The 15,872-nt window shown below is 39.4% G+C and overlaps 1 protein-coding gene and 1 long non-coding RNA gene across 4 annotated transcripts in view; one reads left to right on the top strand and one right to left on the bottom strand.

Moving 5' to 3' along the window:
- Positions 1-15,872, top strand: part of LOC309810134 — a 252,520-nt gene that overhangs the window by 66,813 nt on the left and 169,835 nt on the right. The gene's annotated exons all lie outside the window — the stretch shown is intronic.
- SUGCT (succinyl-CoA:glutarate-CoA transferase) overlaps positions 1-15,872 on the bottom strand; it is a 720,769-nt gene that overhangs the window by 597,725 nt on the left and 107,172 nt on the right. The gene's annotated exons all lie outside the window — the stretch shown is intronic.

Raw genomic sequence — 15,872 nt, 5'->3', positions numbered from 1 at the left:
ACTTTCCATCAAGATGACACAAAAAGAGCCTGCATCATCACTGAGCAGGTGAACTAGTCAGGAGCCACATTCCTCTAAACTTCTCATAACACGAAAAAATAATAATAATAAACCTCTATTTTGTTTAAGTCAGTTTAATCAAGTTTTCTGTTCCTTGTTGCCCAAAGCATTCTTACTGGCACAGAGGATCAAGATTACTTAACTTTTTTTAATTCATTAGTGAATCAGTCTCATTTAAACAAAAATTACTGTACCTCTTTCAACTTGGTCCTAGGATCATATCCTCATTATTATACTTGCTTCAGGTTTCAAGAACTACAGATCTATTAAAGGGGTCATCTAAAACTGTAGGGTCAACCTCTGACTCTTGCAGTATTTCATATATAGGTCTTAAAAACCTACAATAATTCAATTCCATATGAGGATAACGACTTGATTCCTGGTCGTCTGCCACAAAGGGCTTATGTTCCAATGACTATCCATGCCTCCAAGGGCCCAGAACTATAGAAAGGAGGTGACCAAATAACAACTTTCCATAGTTTCCAGAAAAAAGGTTCTGGCCTCACAGCATCATCATGATCTAACAGGCGTTGGCTTTTCTCATTCTATTATCATCAGATGCGATTAGGAATCTACCAAGCCAGCAAGTCAAACATCCCAAATGGAGACTGGCTCCTGGAGCGACTCAAGGGGTGACTTTTCAGGGCTTGGTGCTGCAACCTGTCCTTGCCCTCTACCTAGCATGGCAGATGTGCCTCCTACAAGGGCCGTCAATGGGGCTCAGCCTGGATGAATCTCCTTGCAGCAGCAGCCATTCTCCTTTACTTTTTCCTTGGGATTTACACTCACTTTTATGTTCATTTACTGCTTTGTTGAAATTGGAACTGCCTTATGGCAGCTGGTTTGGCTATACTGCCCAGGTGGCAAAACTAATAAACTCTGAGTCATCCACTTCTGGACCTCCATCTGGTCTTGGGCATTTGAACCATGGAGCATTCCAGGGCTGCCTGGGGCTGCCTGGTGCTAATCATCATTTCACAGATCACTTCTGTGTCTTTCAAAATGGAAAATCAAATCAACATTTTGTAGTAAAAATGTACTGGATGGGAAGTCCAGATTCATGGTTCCTAATTTCTGTCAACCTCTAGTTGTACAACTGTAGGTATTTAATTTAACCACATTGACCTTCAGACACTTTCTCTATAAAATCTTGGGCATTTGACCTAAACCAATTGTTTTCAGACTTTTTTTTTAAAAAAAAGCATAACTCCTGTATCAAACCAAATAATTCACGAACAAAACATAAGAAGATAATACCCCACATGGTCTGGCTGAAGTAGAGGCAAGCCTACAATGCCACCCTAGGAAATGTGAACACAGGACACAATTTGCAGATTAGTAAATGGTCTTAAATTTGCTTCCAAGGTCTATACTTCTGACTCTGTTCTTCTTCTTAACAATATAGCAGATAAAAAGCTACCAGGGATTCAACAGTAGTTATTTTCCCATGAAGGCTCTTCCTGAAACTGGGGAAATTTTCTCAAGTCTGAGGTTTTACTGTAAGAAAGGTGTTTCTTTGATCTAGCCATGTTGGCGAGGGGGGAATTGTCCCTTTCAAAAAGCTAGTGAAAGTCACTCTCTAAGGAGCTCCGGTGCTACTGGAGGCCAATAATTCACATTAATAAAGGTAATTCTTTGCAAGCAAAAAGTCACAAGGGGCTTGGTATTTCCACTTTTCTAATTTCAAAGTCAAGTGACAGTCAATAGGCCAAAAACAGCAAGGGCTGCAGGAAGTAATGGGCTGACTGGATGGTTACAGGTTAACGTGTAGCTCCTAGATTGATCTGAAATGGTTTCCAGGGGTGGGAATGGGCCGGATGCTAGGCTAAAGGTCAGCCTAGCTGCCTCATTTCTTGCCCACTACTTCATTCTTTCTTCTCAATTTTGACTTTGGTGTTTCTGACCCTGCCTTGAAAAGCTGTCTTTGACAACTGTTGAATAAAAACAGCCCCATTTAGAGTGAGTTTGAATGAAGGGTCAGAATTCATCTCACAGACTGTTTCCAAATGGAAGATCATACCCATTTTCTCCACACAACGGTAGCTCATGAAAACAAAAAGCATTTCAGAACTAGCAGGCTCCCACTGGGCAGGAAGGTTAAATAAGAGTTTACGCCAGTTGCCATCCAAGAAAAAACAAAGTGTGATTTGTCAGTGATGACTCAGAGGCAAAGTTGGTCGGGGGGAATTCAATTTTAAAAAAGAGAGCAACAGGGCCAAACTTAGCAACCCAATGTTTAAAAGGAGCATTACAGATCTGAAAGTAATCTATTTACAAAGACATATTTTTAAGGCAGGAGAAGGGGGAAAAAGTCAACAGCTATGACATGATTATGTATGAAAAATCAGAGGCTTCCTGGCAATTAATGACAAATTTTCCACACATCAAAAGAATGCAGGATGTGACTTCTAGGTTAATAACTACATACTGTATACCTATTCTAAATATTGCATTAGATCGTTACTTTCGTTCCCTAAACTTAAGCTCATTATTTCATCATGTGGATGCCATATAATTTACTCAGAATGTTGCCTTTATACGGTTTCATCTAAATAAAAAAGCCAACTTTGGTTTAATAATAATCATTCTGACAGCAAAATTATTATTTTAGATAACATAGTGGGTCCTGATATTCTTTGTGTCTAACCAGGAAACCAGTGGGGCTGTCAAAGTGGATCTCAAAGGGCACAGCCCTAAAAGGCTTGAGGAAGAATATGCCCAATTATTTCCCAAAGTGTCCTCATGGTGTCCATCACCTCGTTTTACCTCTACCTAATGAAGATCAAGCTGCAATAATATAATCTTTCATCTCCAAAAGGACAACCAAGTATCACAGGTAAAATGGGGAAAACAAGATCAGAAGTATGGTCCGTCGCATCAAAATGGGTAATTTTTTCCCTCCTGCTTCTTTTCATATATTCTGGCCTCCAACTAAGCTAGACTAAACACCAATCGTGATCGCTTCTGCACCTGCCTAAATCTGCATCCTCTCTTCAAAGTCCATTTCCACATCGCTGTTTCACTAAGTCCCCACATCACCCAAGCAAAAAAATATTTTCCCTGCCTCTGAACAAATACAACACCTTAATTTGTCTGTCTCCTGACTTTTGCACTTTCACAGTCGGCTACATACTGCAATAGAATTATAAGATTATTTCCCTTCCCCTGCCCCCGCCTTTCCCCTAAACTAGAAAGACCTAAATCAGTAGTTCCTAAACCTAGTGGTACATCACAATCACCTGGGGAATTCCTGGACCCCATCCAGACCTACTGACTCAGACTGGAGCCTGGGAAGAAATAAATGAACCAATGTACCATTAATTGTACACAGATTTGAGAACCAAAGCCGTAGGAAACTCCAGTCAGACTCCTTAACGTTACAGATAGATAAATAAAGGAACAGAGAAGGTAAGCAATTTATCTGATGTCACGTTGTTGGCTAGTGGCAGAACTTCACTTCAACTATAGCGCCTTCCTCCATGCTACAATATTATTCAATCATTCCTTTTAAATTGGGAACTATTTCAGGGTAAGAATTATGTATTATAAACCCTTTGTATGTACTCAGCAGCTAAAATAGAACTTGCACACTAATATTTTTTAAAGCGTGAATGAAAACAGTAATTACTATTTATTTATTCAACAAATACTGAATGTTGCTTTGCGTGAGGCATTATGCTAGGTGCTGGCTATACATAAGTAAATGAAAAAGAAGTAGTCCTGCCCACTTTGGACTTAAGAATAGTGGAGAAGACAACTAAACAAACAGTCATAGGAACTGCCATGGGGAGAGGAGATGGAGGAGAACTTTAAAAACAAAGAGGATAACATGTGTGAAAGCCCTAAGGCAGGAAAGAGACTGGCATACAGGAAGAAAAAAAAAAAAACTGAAAGTAGACCAGTGCAACTGAAGCATGGCAAGAAAGAGACAGGAAATGAAGTTGGAGAGGTTTACAGAGGCCAGACCATGCCAGTCCTTGCAGATCATGGTAAGGAATTGTTCTTTGCACATCTTTCAGATGATCATTATAAAATCACAAATCATATCATGTCATCCTTCTACTTAAAACTCATCGGGCTTCCCGCTTAAAATGATGCAACAGAAGAATACAGTGAGAAAATGTTCACAAATTTTTTTAAAACTTTTTTAGAACAGTTTTAGATTTATAGAAAAAATACCAAGATACTACAGAGAGTTTCCATATACAACACACCCAGTTTCCCTATTATTAACATCTTACATCAATGTCATACATATTTTACAATTAAAAAACTAATATTGATGAATTATTATTAAAGTGCATATGTTCAGATATCTTTCATTTTAACTTAATGTCCTTTTACTGTTCCAAGATCCTCATCCACATTATGTTTATGCCTCCTTAGGCTCCTCTTGGCAGTAACAATTTATCATACATTCCTTGTTTTTGATGATCTTGACAGTTTTGAAGACTACTGATCAGGTATTTTGTAGAATATTCCTCACTGGGATTTTTTTTTTATGTTTTTCAAATAATGAGACTGGGGTTATGGATTTCGAGAAGGAAGACGATAAAAGTAAAGTGCCATTTTCAACACAGCATATCAAAGGTACATACTATCAACATGATTTATCACTGTTGGTATTGACCTTGATCACCTGGCAAGGTAATGTTAGTAAGATTTCTCCACTGTCAAATCACTCTTTTTTCCTCCCCCTGTCCACGCTGTACTCTTTGGAAGGAAGTCACCATGCACAGTCTACACTTAAGGTGTGGGGAGTTATGTTCCTCCTTCCTGAGGGCAGTGTCTACATAAACCATCTGGAATTCTTCCGCACAGGAGATTTGTCCCTTCTTGCCTTTTTTTTTTTTTTTTTTTTTTTGTGGTACGCGGGCCTCTCACTGTTGTGGCCTCTCCCGTTGTGGAGCACAGGCTCCGGACGCGCAGGCTCAGCGGCCATGGCTCACGGGCCCAGCTGCTCCGCGGCATGTGGGATCTTCCCGGACCGGGGCACGAACCCGTGTCCCCTGCATCGGCAGGCGGACTCTCAACCACTGCGCCACCAGGGAAGCCCTTTCCTATTTATTTATTCATTCAATCACATTTATTTATATCAGCACAGACTCAGGGATATTCATTTTATACTTCGGGTTATAATACAATACTACTGTATTTTATTGTTCAAATCATTCCAGTTTTGGCCATTGGGAGCTCTTCAGTTGGCTCCTGTGCCCCTCTGACATACACCCCATCATTATGTGTTTTTTTGTTTTCAGCACTTCCTTCCATTGTGGCACTACAAGATGCTCCAGGCTCATCTTTATATTTTCTGTTGCAGTCTTACAAGAAAGCATAAAGAGAAGAGGAGCCGTGCAGTTAAAAAAAGGAACTAATATTTATTTCAGTGTCGACGAGAGCCACATTCATTCACTCAATTATTCAAAAATCTTCATATTGCACCTCCTACGTGCCAGGAACTCTTCTAAGGCACAGGGATACGGCAGTGAACAGGACAGATATTGGTCACACTTGCGTGAAGCCCACATTCTAGTGTAAGATACATTCAGATATAAACAAGAAAACATCAGGAAATGATAATTAATGTGAAGAAAATGAAATGATCACAGAGAGGGCTCTTCTAGACTAGCAGGTTAGTAAAGGCCTCTTCGACAATATTACATCTTATCTGAGACCTGGAGAAGGCACGTGAAAATCTAGGGAAAACTTTTCTAGGCAACAAGATCAACCAATTAAAAGACTGCCTTGTGGTCAAAAGCTTACCATATTAAGAAACAGAAGGAAGCTCACTGTAGCTGGAACACAGTAAGTACAAGAGGCGGTAGTATAAAGTGAGGTCGGGGAGGTACGCAAGGGCCAGATCACATGGGTCCTTACAGGCCTGGTAAGGACCTGGGATATTAGTCTAAGTGTCATGGGAAGCCATTGATTTATATAATTAGGTCAACTGGTTCTTACATGGAGTATAAAGAGGCAATGAATGAAACCAAATTATCTCACATGACGTAGGTATTACAACTTCCATTTGACAGATGGGAAAACTAAGCCTAGGGAGATTAAGTATCTTGTCTAGATCTCACAGTTGGTGAAGAGCAAAACTATGACTCACACTCAGATACTCTACCCTCTAAGCCATCCTTACACCGCCGCCTCCTGTCTATTTAACCTCTCTGCTCCCAGCCCCTCTCACCCTCGGAGTGCTCAGCTTTACGTCTGTGTCCTGTATATACTCTTGACTTCACATTTTATATTCCCTGCTGGGCCCCGCAAATCCCTGGAGTAGTCTAGAAGCCCTCCACAGTCACTCAGCTGTCCTCTGCATGTGCTTAGAAAGCATGTCATTCACTGAATCGATTAATTCTCCTTACGTTCTTCTGCTCAACCTCACTCATTTACTAACTGTAAAACATTTTCTGGGAGAAATATGTTAAAAGGGAAATTAAGAGGCTAGCATTCATGGAGAATACACCTTTCAAGATGGAAAATTCTTCAAAAAGAGCCTTCATCGGAGTGTTTGAGGTCCTGACATCTCTCTTTTTCATCTTGATTCCATTACTTTGTATGTCAAACTTCCTATGCAATTTAATCTGCTTTGCTTTGTCCCTCATACCTTAAGGTAGACTAATTTCTTCAGAACCACTAAGGACCAATGAGGAAAAACATCCAGGAGTAGAGAAGGTATTTTGGCTATCGCAGGTTGAAAGAAGAATAAGAGTTCTACCTATTTATACATTTATCATTTTACTACTAATGATCAAAACTAATACTTACTAAGCACTTATTGTGCACTGTTCTAAGCATTTTATGTGAAATATCTCATTTAATCCTCATAGCAACTATATGAGAGACATGTTCTGATGAACCCATTTTACAAATGAGAAAACTGAGGCATGGAGCAGGTTAGTAATCTGCCCAAGGTTATGGACCTAGTAAATGGACAAGCCAGGACCTGAACTCAGCTACTCTGGATTCTGGCATTCTATACTAAATTACGTGCAGAATCAGACTCCTTAGGATTTCTGATTGGCCCTGATCCTGGAAAAGTTTTATAGGACTGGTTTTACTTGGTTTTAAAAAAAAAGTGATTAAGCATCCTTTTCAATTAAGTAAACATCTACAGATAAGTTTGATCGTAATTATTACAGAACACTTAAAGTAGTACTCATTCAAAGTTTTCTGCTTTGCTACAACTATGCCTTGGCTTCTATTCCAATGTAATTAGAAATAAACTTCAACCTACAAACATTTTACCTGTAAGCACCAATAAGCCAGTAGAGCTGTTATGTAAATTTTAAATCTCTACTTTTATTTACTTAGCAAAAAGAAACATATTACCATATCCTTCTCTTCATGGCAATTTTTTAACTTAATGAAAGAAACACACACATTTCACATTCCTCTGAATTATCACTAACGATAGTCAAAGCATATTGATGTTTACTTTATATACTGAACTCAAAAGAAAAACATATTTGCATTACACTCAGAATAATTTTGCCAATCCATCTGAATGAAAATCAGACATATGAGGAAACTGGATATCAAATGCCAGAAGGTAAGACCAGACAGCAAAGAGAGACAGAATTTCAAAAGCATGTTTAGGATAATACATCAAACATATTTTTTACCATGAACCACTGACCCAGTCAATCATTTGACTGAAAAAGTGTGATGAGTAAGTGAAAATGTAGAAAAGTAACATTTAGTGACATGATTTACTTATTTATCCCTATGATGGCATGTCTTCAGTTTCAAACATCTTCTTCAAATATGATTCCACATTTTAAATAACTTGGTTCTTTAAATATCAGTTTTTAGAATAAAATAATACACTGTTCTGTAACACTAGTTTTTAAAAGAAGTTCAAAGAATGAAGTTACTTTTATTTACTGTTTCCTTCAGGCATTTAACAGATATTTAATAAGTACTTATTACACGCAAAGCACTCTGTCAGGTACAGTGGAAGATCCCCAAATCAATAAAACAGAGTTTCATCTCTCAGTAAGGTTAAAATCTAACATTCAAAATAGAAATATTTAGTTCCACAGAGACTTTTCTTTAAAAAATCAAGTAGAGATAAAAAAAAGTGACATTTGAGCAGTCCCTTCAATAAAGGGAATTTAGCCTTGCAAACACAAGGAAAAGGACCTTCCGTATGAAAGAAATACCGTGTGCAATGTCACAGCAGAGATAGACAAGTATTGGGAGTTTTTTTAGTGAATACATGAATGAATCAACGAATGGAAATAAAAACTGAAAAAAGGCCTTATATTTGATGACCAGGAAATCATAAATGCTCATTAAGATGCAATATCAATAAAGCAGTGGAAACAAAAGCCAGATTCAAGGGGGCTAAGAAAATGAAAAGAATGTGGGAGGTGAAAGAATATTTTAGAGGCTTGTGTAAAGGTCTGGGAAGGAGAGAGACTAGACAGTAGCTCAAACAGGTGAGCAGGAAGACAGAGGTTTTATTTTTGAAGATGGGGGGAAAAACCCTGAAATTCATTTAATTATGCAAGAAAAAAGAATAACTGAAAGTGTGGAGTCTTAAGCAAGGTGTAAGAGGACAAGAAAGAAAATACACGTAAATGGGTTATGGTTTAAAATACCATCTCCCAGTGAGGTCTTCGCTAACTCACTCAGATGGGGTCATTTCCTCTTCTCTCTGTCCATTAGTATTAATACAATGGAAGCTTCGGGAGGGAAAGAACTTGTCCGATGTGTTTGATGCTCTCTCCCCAGCAGTAGGAACATAATCTGAGACATACTATAGGCATGCAGTCATTATTAGTTAAACTGGTAAATAAAGGAAGGAATGATACAGTTTTCCTCTAATTTTGGAGTAGAATCTTAATGAAGAAGGAGAAATCTTTCAGGTGAAAAGGAGGAAAGTTGGATGCAATCCCCACAGAAAAGCAGAACAGTAGGAGGCATCTTCGTAGAAGGAGAAGGACAGGCTGGTATTTGCCTCTTCCTCTAAATCCTCCCTCTGTGCAATGGAGTCACACAGAGCAAGTCCATTCATCTTTTTACCATACACCAAATGGATAAACACAGAGGCTGAGTTGCCTGAGGCCTCACATTCAGAGTGAGGAAAGCAACAAAGATGGCTTAGTAACAACAATGGAATCCTCAGTAGTCAAGACCTCATTGAGCTAAAAGTGAGTATATGATTATGCAAAAGATTCATGGATGGGTAGAGAAACAAAATAACTCTTCCCTTAAGTCAGAATTGGCCTAGGAATGGGGGTGGGGTGAGTCTGTAACAGGAGGACCAATAGGTTCTTCGAGGAAGCACTAGGCAATTCAGTTCAGAGGTCAAAACGTTGAATAAAGGTTGACTCCCAAATTTCACAATTTGTATGGAAACATGAAAGACCCCGACTACCCAAAGCAATCTTGAGAAAGAAAAACAGAGCTGGAGGAATCAGGCTCCCTGACTTCAGACTATACTACAAAGCTACAGTAATCAGGACAGTATGGTACTGGCACAAAAACAGAACTATATATCAATGGAACAGGATAGAAAGCCCAGAGATAAACCCACACACATATGGTCAGCTTATCTTTGATAAAGGAGGCAAGGATATACAATGGAAAAAAGACAGCCTCTTCAATAAGTGGTGCTGGGAAAACTGGACAGCCACGTGTAAAAGAATGATATTAGAACACTCCCTAACACCATACACAAAGATAAACTCGAAATGGATTAGAGACCTAAATGTAAGGCCAGACACTATAAAACTCTTAGAGGAAAACACAGGCAGAACACTCTTTGACATAAATCACAGCAAGATCCTTTCTGACCCACCTCCTAGAGAAAGTGAAATAAAAACAAAAATAAACAAATGGGAACTAATGAAACTTAAAAGCTTTTGCACAGCAAAAGAGACCATGAACAAGATGAAAAGACAGCTCTCAGAATAGGAGAAAGTATTTGCAAATGAAGCAACTGACAAAAGATTAAACTCCAAAATAGACAAGCAGCTCATGCAGCTCAATATCAAAAAAACAAACAACCCAATCCAAAAAAGGGCAGAACATCTAAATAGACATTTCTCCAAAGATATACAGATTGCCAACAAACACATGAAAGGATACTCAACATCACTAACCATTAGAGAAATGCAAATCAAAACTACACCTCACACCAGTCAGAATGGCCATCATCAAAAAATCTACAAACAATAAATGCTGGAGAGGGTATAGAGAAAAGGGAGCCCCCTTGCACTGTCGTGAGAATGTATATTGGTACAGCCACTATGGAGAACAGTATGGAGGTTCCTTAAAAAACTAAAAATAGAACTACCATACGACCCAGCAATCCCACTACTGGGCATATACCCTGAGAAAACCATAATTCAAAGAGTCATGTACCACAATGTTCACTGCAGCTCTATTTACAATAGCCAGGACATGGAAGCAACCTAAGTGTCCATCGACAGAGGAATGGATAAAGGAGATGTGGCACATATCTACAATGGAATATTACTCAGCCATAAAAAGAAAGGAAATTGAGTTATTTGTAGTGAGGTGGATGGTCCTAGAGTCTGTCATACAGAGTGAAGTAAGTCAGAAAGAGAAAAACAAATACCGTATGCTAACACATATATATGGAATCTAAAAAAAAAAAGGTTCTGAAGAACCTAGGGGCAGGACAGGAATAATGACGCAGACGTAGAGAATGGACTCGAGGACCTGGGGAGGGGGAAGGTTAGCTGGGAGAAAGTGAGAGAGTGGCATGGTCATATATACACTACCAAATGTAAAATAGATAGCTAGGGGGAAGCAGCTGCACAGCACAGGGAGATCAGCCCAGTGCTTTGTGACCACCTAGAGGAGTGGGATAGGGAGGCTGGGAAGGAGACGCAAGAGGGAGGGGATATGGGGATATATGTATGTGTATAGCTGATTCACTTTGTTATACAGCAGCAACTAACACAACATTGCAAAGCAATTATACGCCAATGAAGATGCTTAAAAAAAAAAAAAAGGGTGACTCCCACTGACCCTGTATATTTCCTTCATTGTTCCCTGGAGCCCAGGATGCTTGTTCTACAGAAGGTTGTGCTCATTTGGGGAAGAGCTCCCTACACTTTGTTTAGTTATGCAAGTTCAGGTTACCTTCTCCAATTCTCTATTTTGTCACATTTTTCCTCTAGTTCTGATAACCTCTGACTTTATGTCCTGGTGACCTTCTGTCACTGGAACCTGGAGGGTATTAACTCAATGAAATAAGTCAGACAGAGAAAGACAAATACTGTATGTTATTACTTATATGTGGAATCTAAGAAATAAAACAAACTAGTGAATATAACGAAAGAGAAACATAGTCACAGATATATAGAGAACAAACTAGTGGTTACCAGTGGGGAGAGAGAAAGGGGGAGGGACAAGATAAGAGTAAGGGATTAAGAGGTACAAACTTCTATGCATAAAATAAATAAGGTACAGGATATATTGTACAGCACAGGGAATACAGCCAATATTTTATGATAACTATAAATGGAGTATAATCTATAAAAATTTTGAATCACTGTGCTATACACCTGAAACTAATATAATATTGTAAATAAACTATACCTCAATTAAAAAAAAAAGCCTTCCCCATCTCAATATTAAAAGAAAAACCTTTTGCATTTTCTTCTAAATATAGATTTTCTCATATCCAGGAGATGGAAAGGACTACATACCTTTGGGATTATACTTACTTTTATATCCTGATTTTTACACTTAATGAGAATTTCCTCATATTTGTATATATTCCTTAGAGCTTAATTTTAAATGCCAAAAGAAAAAAGGGAAATTAGCCATTAAAGGCAATATCAGCAGAGGAACTGGAGTGGACATTGTAATGCAAAGGGTTAGGAAAAGCAGGAAGCAGAAACCTCAAATACAAATAATATGTTAAGTTTGGCAGTGAAAGGGGGAAAGAGATAGAACAATAGCTGGAATGCATAGCCAAATCACCAAAAAGGGTGTAAATGAAGATTGTTCTGATGTTACCTTTTCCAGGGTATACAGACTTTAATAGAAAATTAATGAAAGCCCAAAAACCTTGGAGCTAAAGGAATTAATCTCCCTTAGTGGAATTTCAGGCATCTTCCCAAGTTCATGGGAGAAAGATTTTATAATCAAGGGAGGCATTTTCCTAGAAACTTTAAGTCACAGAACTATATAAAACAACCCTGAATATAACAACAGTTTATAAACCAAGCCTCGGCATGAGAACAAAATTAACTAACTTACACACTCTGCCTACATCTGATCGTTCTGAGTGACTAAAATCTAAGAATGTCAAAGTGAATCTGATGATGATTTTTGTCTGGCCATGTCACACTGCACTGCTCTCCTGAGCTTCTGTGGAATGGTTCCCAGAATAACAGGGAAGACTCACTAGAATGCAATACATAATTAAGTTCTTTACTGGTGACTCTTCTTAAAGTGACCTCATGGGAGTTCTGGGGAAAGGTGCAAAGCCAGGTGTGGATTAGGACAAGAAATCATGTCAGCGATCAAATGACTCAGCAGGTAAAATATGTATTATGTCACTGCACTTCAAGCAAAAATTCATGCAATGAATACAGATACACAGTGGCAAGGACTGCCCTGTTAATTAACAGAAACCAACTCAGTGATGAAAAACAACAACTCTAAGAAAAGCAAAAGAAAGAAAACACATTCTATACTTTATATACTATTTCTGTTTTATTTGGAAGTTTAAAAACTCTTGTATTTACATTTCATTTTTCATCCAGGAAGTATTTATTGAGTGACTACTTTGTTCAGGCAGTGTGTGAGGTACCGGGTATACAGTGGTGAAAAGAGACGGATTCTCTGCCCTCATGGAACAGAGTCTAGTGAGAAGACACACAGCAAACACGCTAAAGCCCAGCGATGTGAGGAGTTTAGGGGCAGAAATGTGATTGGAACCAGGCCTAGGGGACTTAGCTCAAAGTGGAGTTTGCAGGACAAGCACATTCTTTTCACACTTTCTCGCCCCCTCCTCCTACCAACACACACAAAATGGTTTGGCAAATATAACAGTCATCTTTACTAATTTGGGAGTCACTTCACAGGAACAGAAACAATGAGAATATTTCACTATATTTACACAAACACTTGGCCAATCTCTCCTCTGTTCTAATACATCTCAGCAAAGATGAAAATCAAGTCAACTGATTTTAGAACCTCACTAATTTGTATCACAGTCAGAACTCATCAACAACAGCCCACATGGCACAGGTTAGATGGCTTTTAAGATCTAAGCTGCAAATTGCAGATGAGTTTGGGCTTTTCAACATCACCTCTAAGAGACCTCAAAGGTACACCAACATAATCAGCCTTTGATGATACACTGTATCATATATCCGTAGTCTCACATGTCTCTAATTCAGCACATTTGCATATGATCTGCATTCTAACATATCCACAAATATGTTCTTATATGCTAGAAGACTGTAATATGATAGAGCCCTTTAGGAGTCATTGTTCTTTGTTGTGTCAATTCTCATGTTCATCAGACAATGATCATTCTCCCAGCCACATCCTCCACCTACGCCTTAACCACAACTGGAGGGCTAGACACTTCTGAAGAGGGCATAGTCTCTGAGCCTTTTTGATATCCTCAGCAGTCTGGTGGAAAGAAATTTGGACCCTGAGTCAACAGGCCTGAGTCTCAGTCTCAGCTTATTAGCCCCTTACTGCAAGGTCCTGAGTCAAGTTTGCAACACATCACTAACCGCCTCATAGCTCTGTTTGTGACTTCAAAACAATATTGTAAAAGTGCTTTGAAAACACTCAAAAGTGTGAATAATGAAAAATTATCATTTAAAAAACATATTATCCAAGCAAATACAGGCCAAACAGCAAACACAGGGTTTTATGACACAACAATTTAGTAATTTCAATTAATTAGATTGGTGTTTTCCATCTTTCACTGATACAAATAATCCATCTAGGAAAAACAACTCCCACAGACTGCAAACCAGGTTAGTCAGCTTTAGAAATTCCAAGTATATTTTTTGTTTTTATTAATCAAAGAAGAATTTCTGAACTGCAAATTTTTTACCTTTTACAAATATTAAACGCACATTAAAACACAATTGGTGGGCTTCCCTGGTGGCGCAGTGGTTGAGAGTCTGCCTGCCAATGCAGGGGACACGGGTTTGTGCCCCGGTCCGGGAAGATCCCACATGCCGCGGAGCGGCTGGGCCCGTGAGCCATGGCCGCTGAGCCTGCACGTCCGGAGCCTGTGCTCCGCAATGGGAGAGGCCACAACAGTGAGAGGACCGCCTACGCAAAAAAAACAACAAAACACAATTGGTTTAGAAAAATACCAGTGGAACCACTGATTAAACATCTGCAGTTTGACTATAAAGTAGCGAAATTTGATTTCTTTTTTTTTAATTAATTTACTTATTGGTTTGTTTTTATTTTTGGCTGTGTTGGGGCTTCATTGCTGCGCGCGGGCTTTCTCTAGTTGCGCGCGGGCTTTCTCTAGTTGCAGTGAGCGAGGGCTACTCTTCATTGCGGTGCGCAGACTTCTCCTTGTTGTGGCTTCTCTTGTTGCGGAACACAGGCTCTAGGCACGCGGGCTCAGTAGTTGTGGCTCGTGGGCTCAGTAGTTGTGGCTTGCGGGCTCTTGAGCACAGGCTCAGTAGTTGTGGCGCACGGGCTTAGTTGCTCCGCGGCATGTGGGATCTTCCCGGACCAGGGCTCGAACCCGTGTCCCCTGCATTGGCAGGCAGATCCTTAACCACTGTGCCACCAGGGAAGCCCCAAAATTTGATTTCTAATAAGATTTCTAAGACAAGTGCTATCAGTTTACCTCCAAAGGTTGTAGGTTGGCAGCTCAATGAGCATGATTCAGTTCATTAATGTGTTTTGTTTGGCCTACACAGTATTTCAAAAATTGAAAGGTTTTATATACAAATTCAGATTTCTTGCATCAAAAAATGCAAATCTGGCTACTCTAGTGGTGGAGAAGGCTTATACTGGCCCATGAGAGCAACTGCTAATATCTCTTCCAAGCATGTTCAGTAACAGTCACATTAGAGGCTTGAAATGAGCTATGTAGGAATATTTACACCACGAGAATTGGCAAATGCTATAGATCACAGCTTTTTTTTTCTTTAAGAAAGCTAGTTAAATACTTACAAGCACACCCTACACTTGGGACCATAATCTCACAGGGCAACAACTGGCTGGACTGAGTAGTAACTATGCCCTCAGATAGGATGTGGACTTTTTAGTCCATATCCACCACTATTCCCTGTTGTTTTTTGTCTGGCTTAGTTCACTCATTTTAATTACCTGCTCCACATATTTAAGCATTTGATTTTGCAACTCCTGGTTTACAGTCACACTCTTTTCAATAAAACTCTTAGATGATAACAAAGAAAAAAAGCCAAGTCACTGTGCTTGCTTGATAATTAAAAACAAAGAGCAGGCTTAAATTCAACACTGTTGAACAAACTGAAATACCATCTTTAGATTCCTTTTTCTCCCTTTTCTAACCATTGTGTTATTTAAGTAAAAAAGAACATTGTAACAGATTTCAAGTCATAAATTGAGCAGTTAGCAAAATGAATATTTTTTTTTCTTTTTTTTTTTTTTTTTGGTGGTATGTGGGCCTCTCACTGTTGTGGCCTCTCCCGTTGCGGAGCACAGGCTCCGGACCCTCAGGCTCAATGGCCATGGCTCACAGGCCCAGCCGCTCCGCGGCATGCGGGATCCTCCCGGACCGGGGCACGAACCCGTGTCCCCTGCATCGGCAGGCGGACTCTCAACCACTGCACCACCAGGGAAGC

Source organism: Mesoplodon mirus (genome assembly GCF_964341445.2).
Source record: "Mesoplodon mirus genome assembly, chromosome: 9".
NCBI classification, from domain to species: domain Eukaryota; kingdom Metazoa; phylum Chordata; class Mammalia; order Artiodactyla; family Ziphiidae; genus Mesoplodon; species Mesoplodon mirus.
This window is presented reverse-complemented; position numbering and strand designations above follow the sequence as displayed.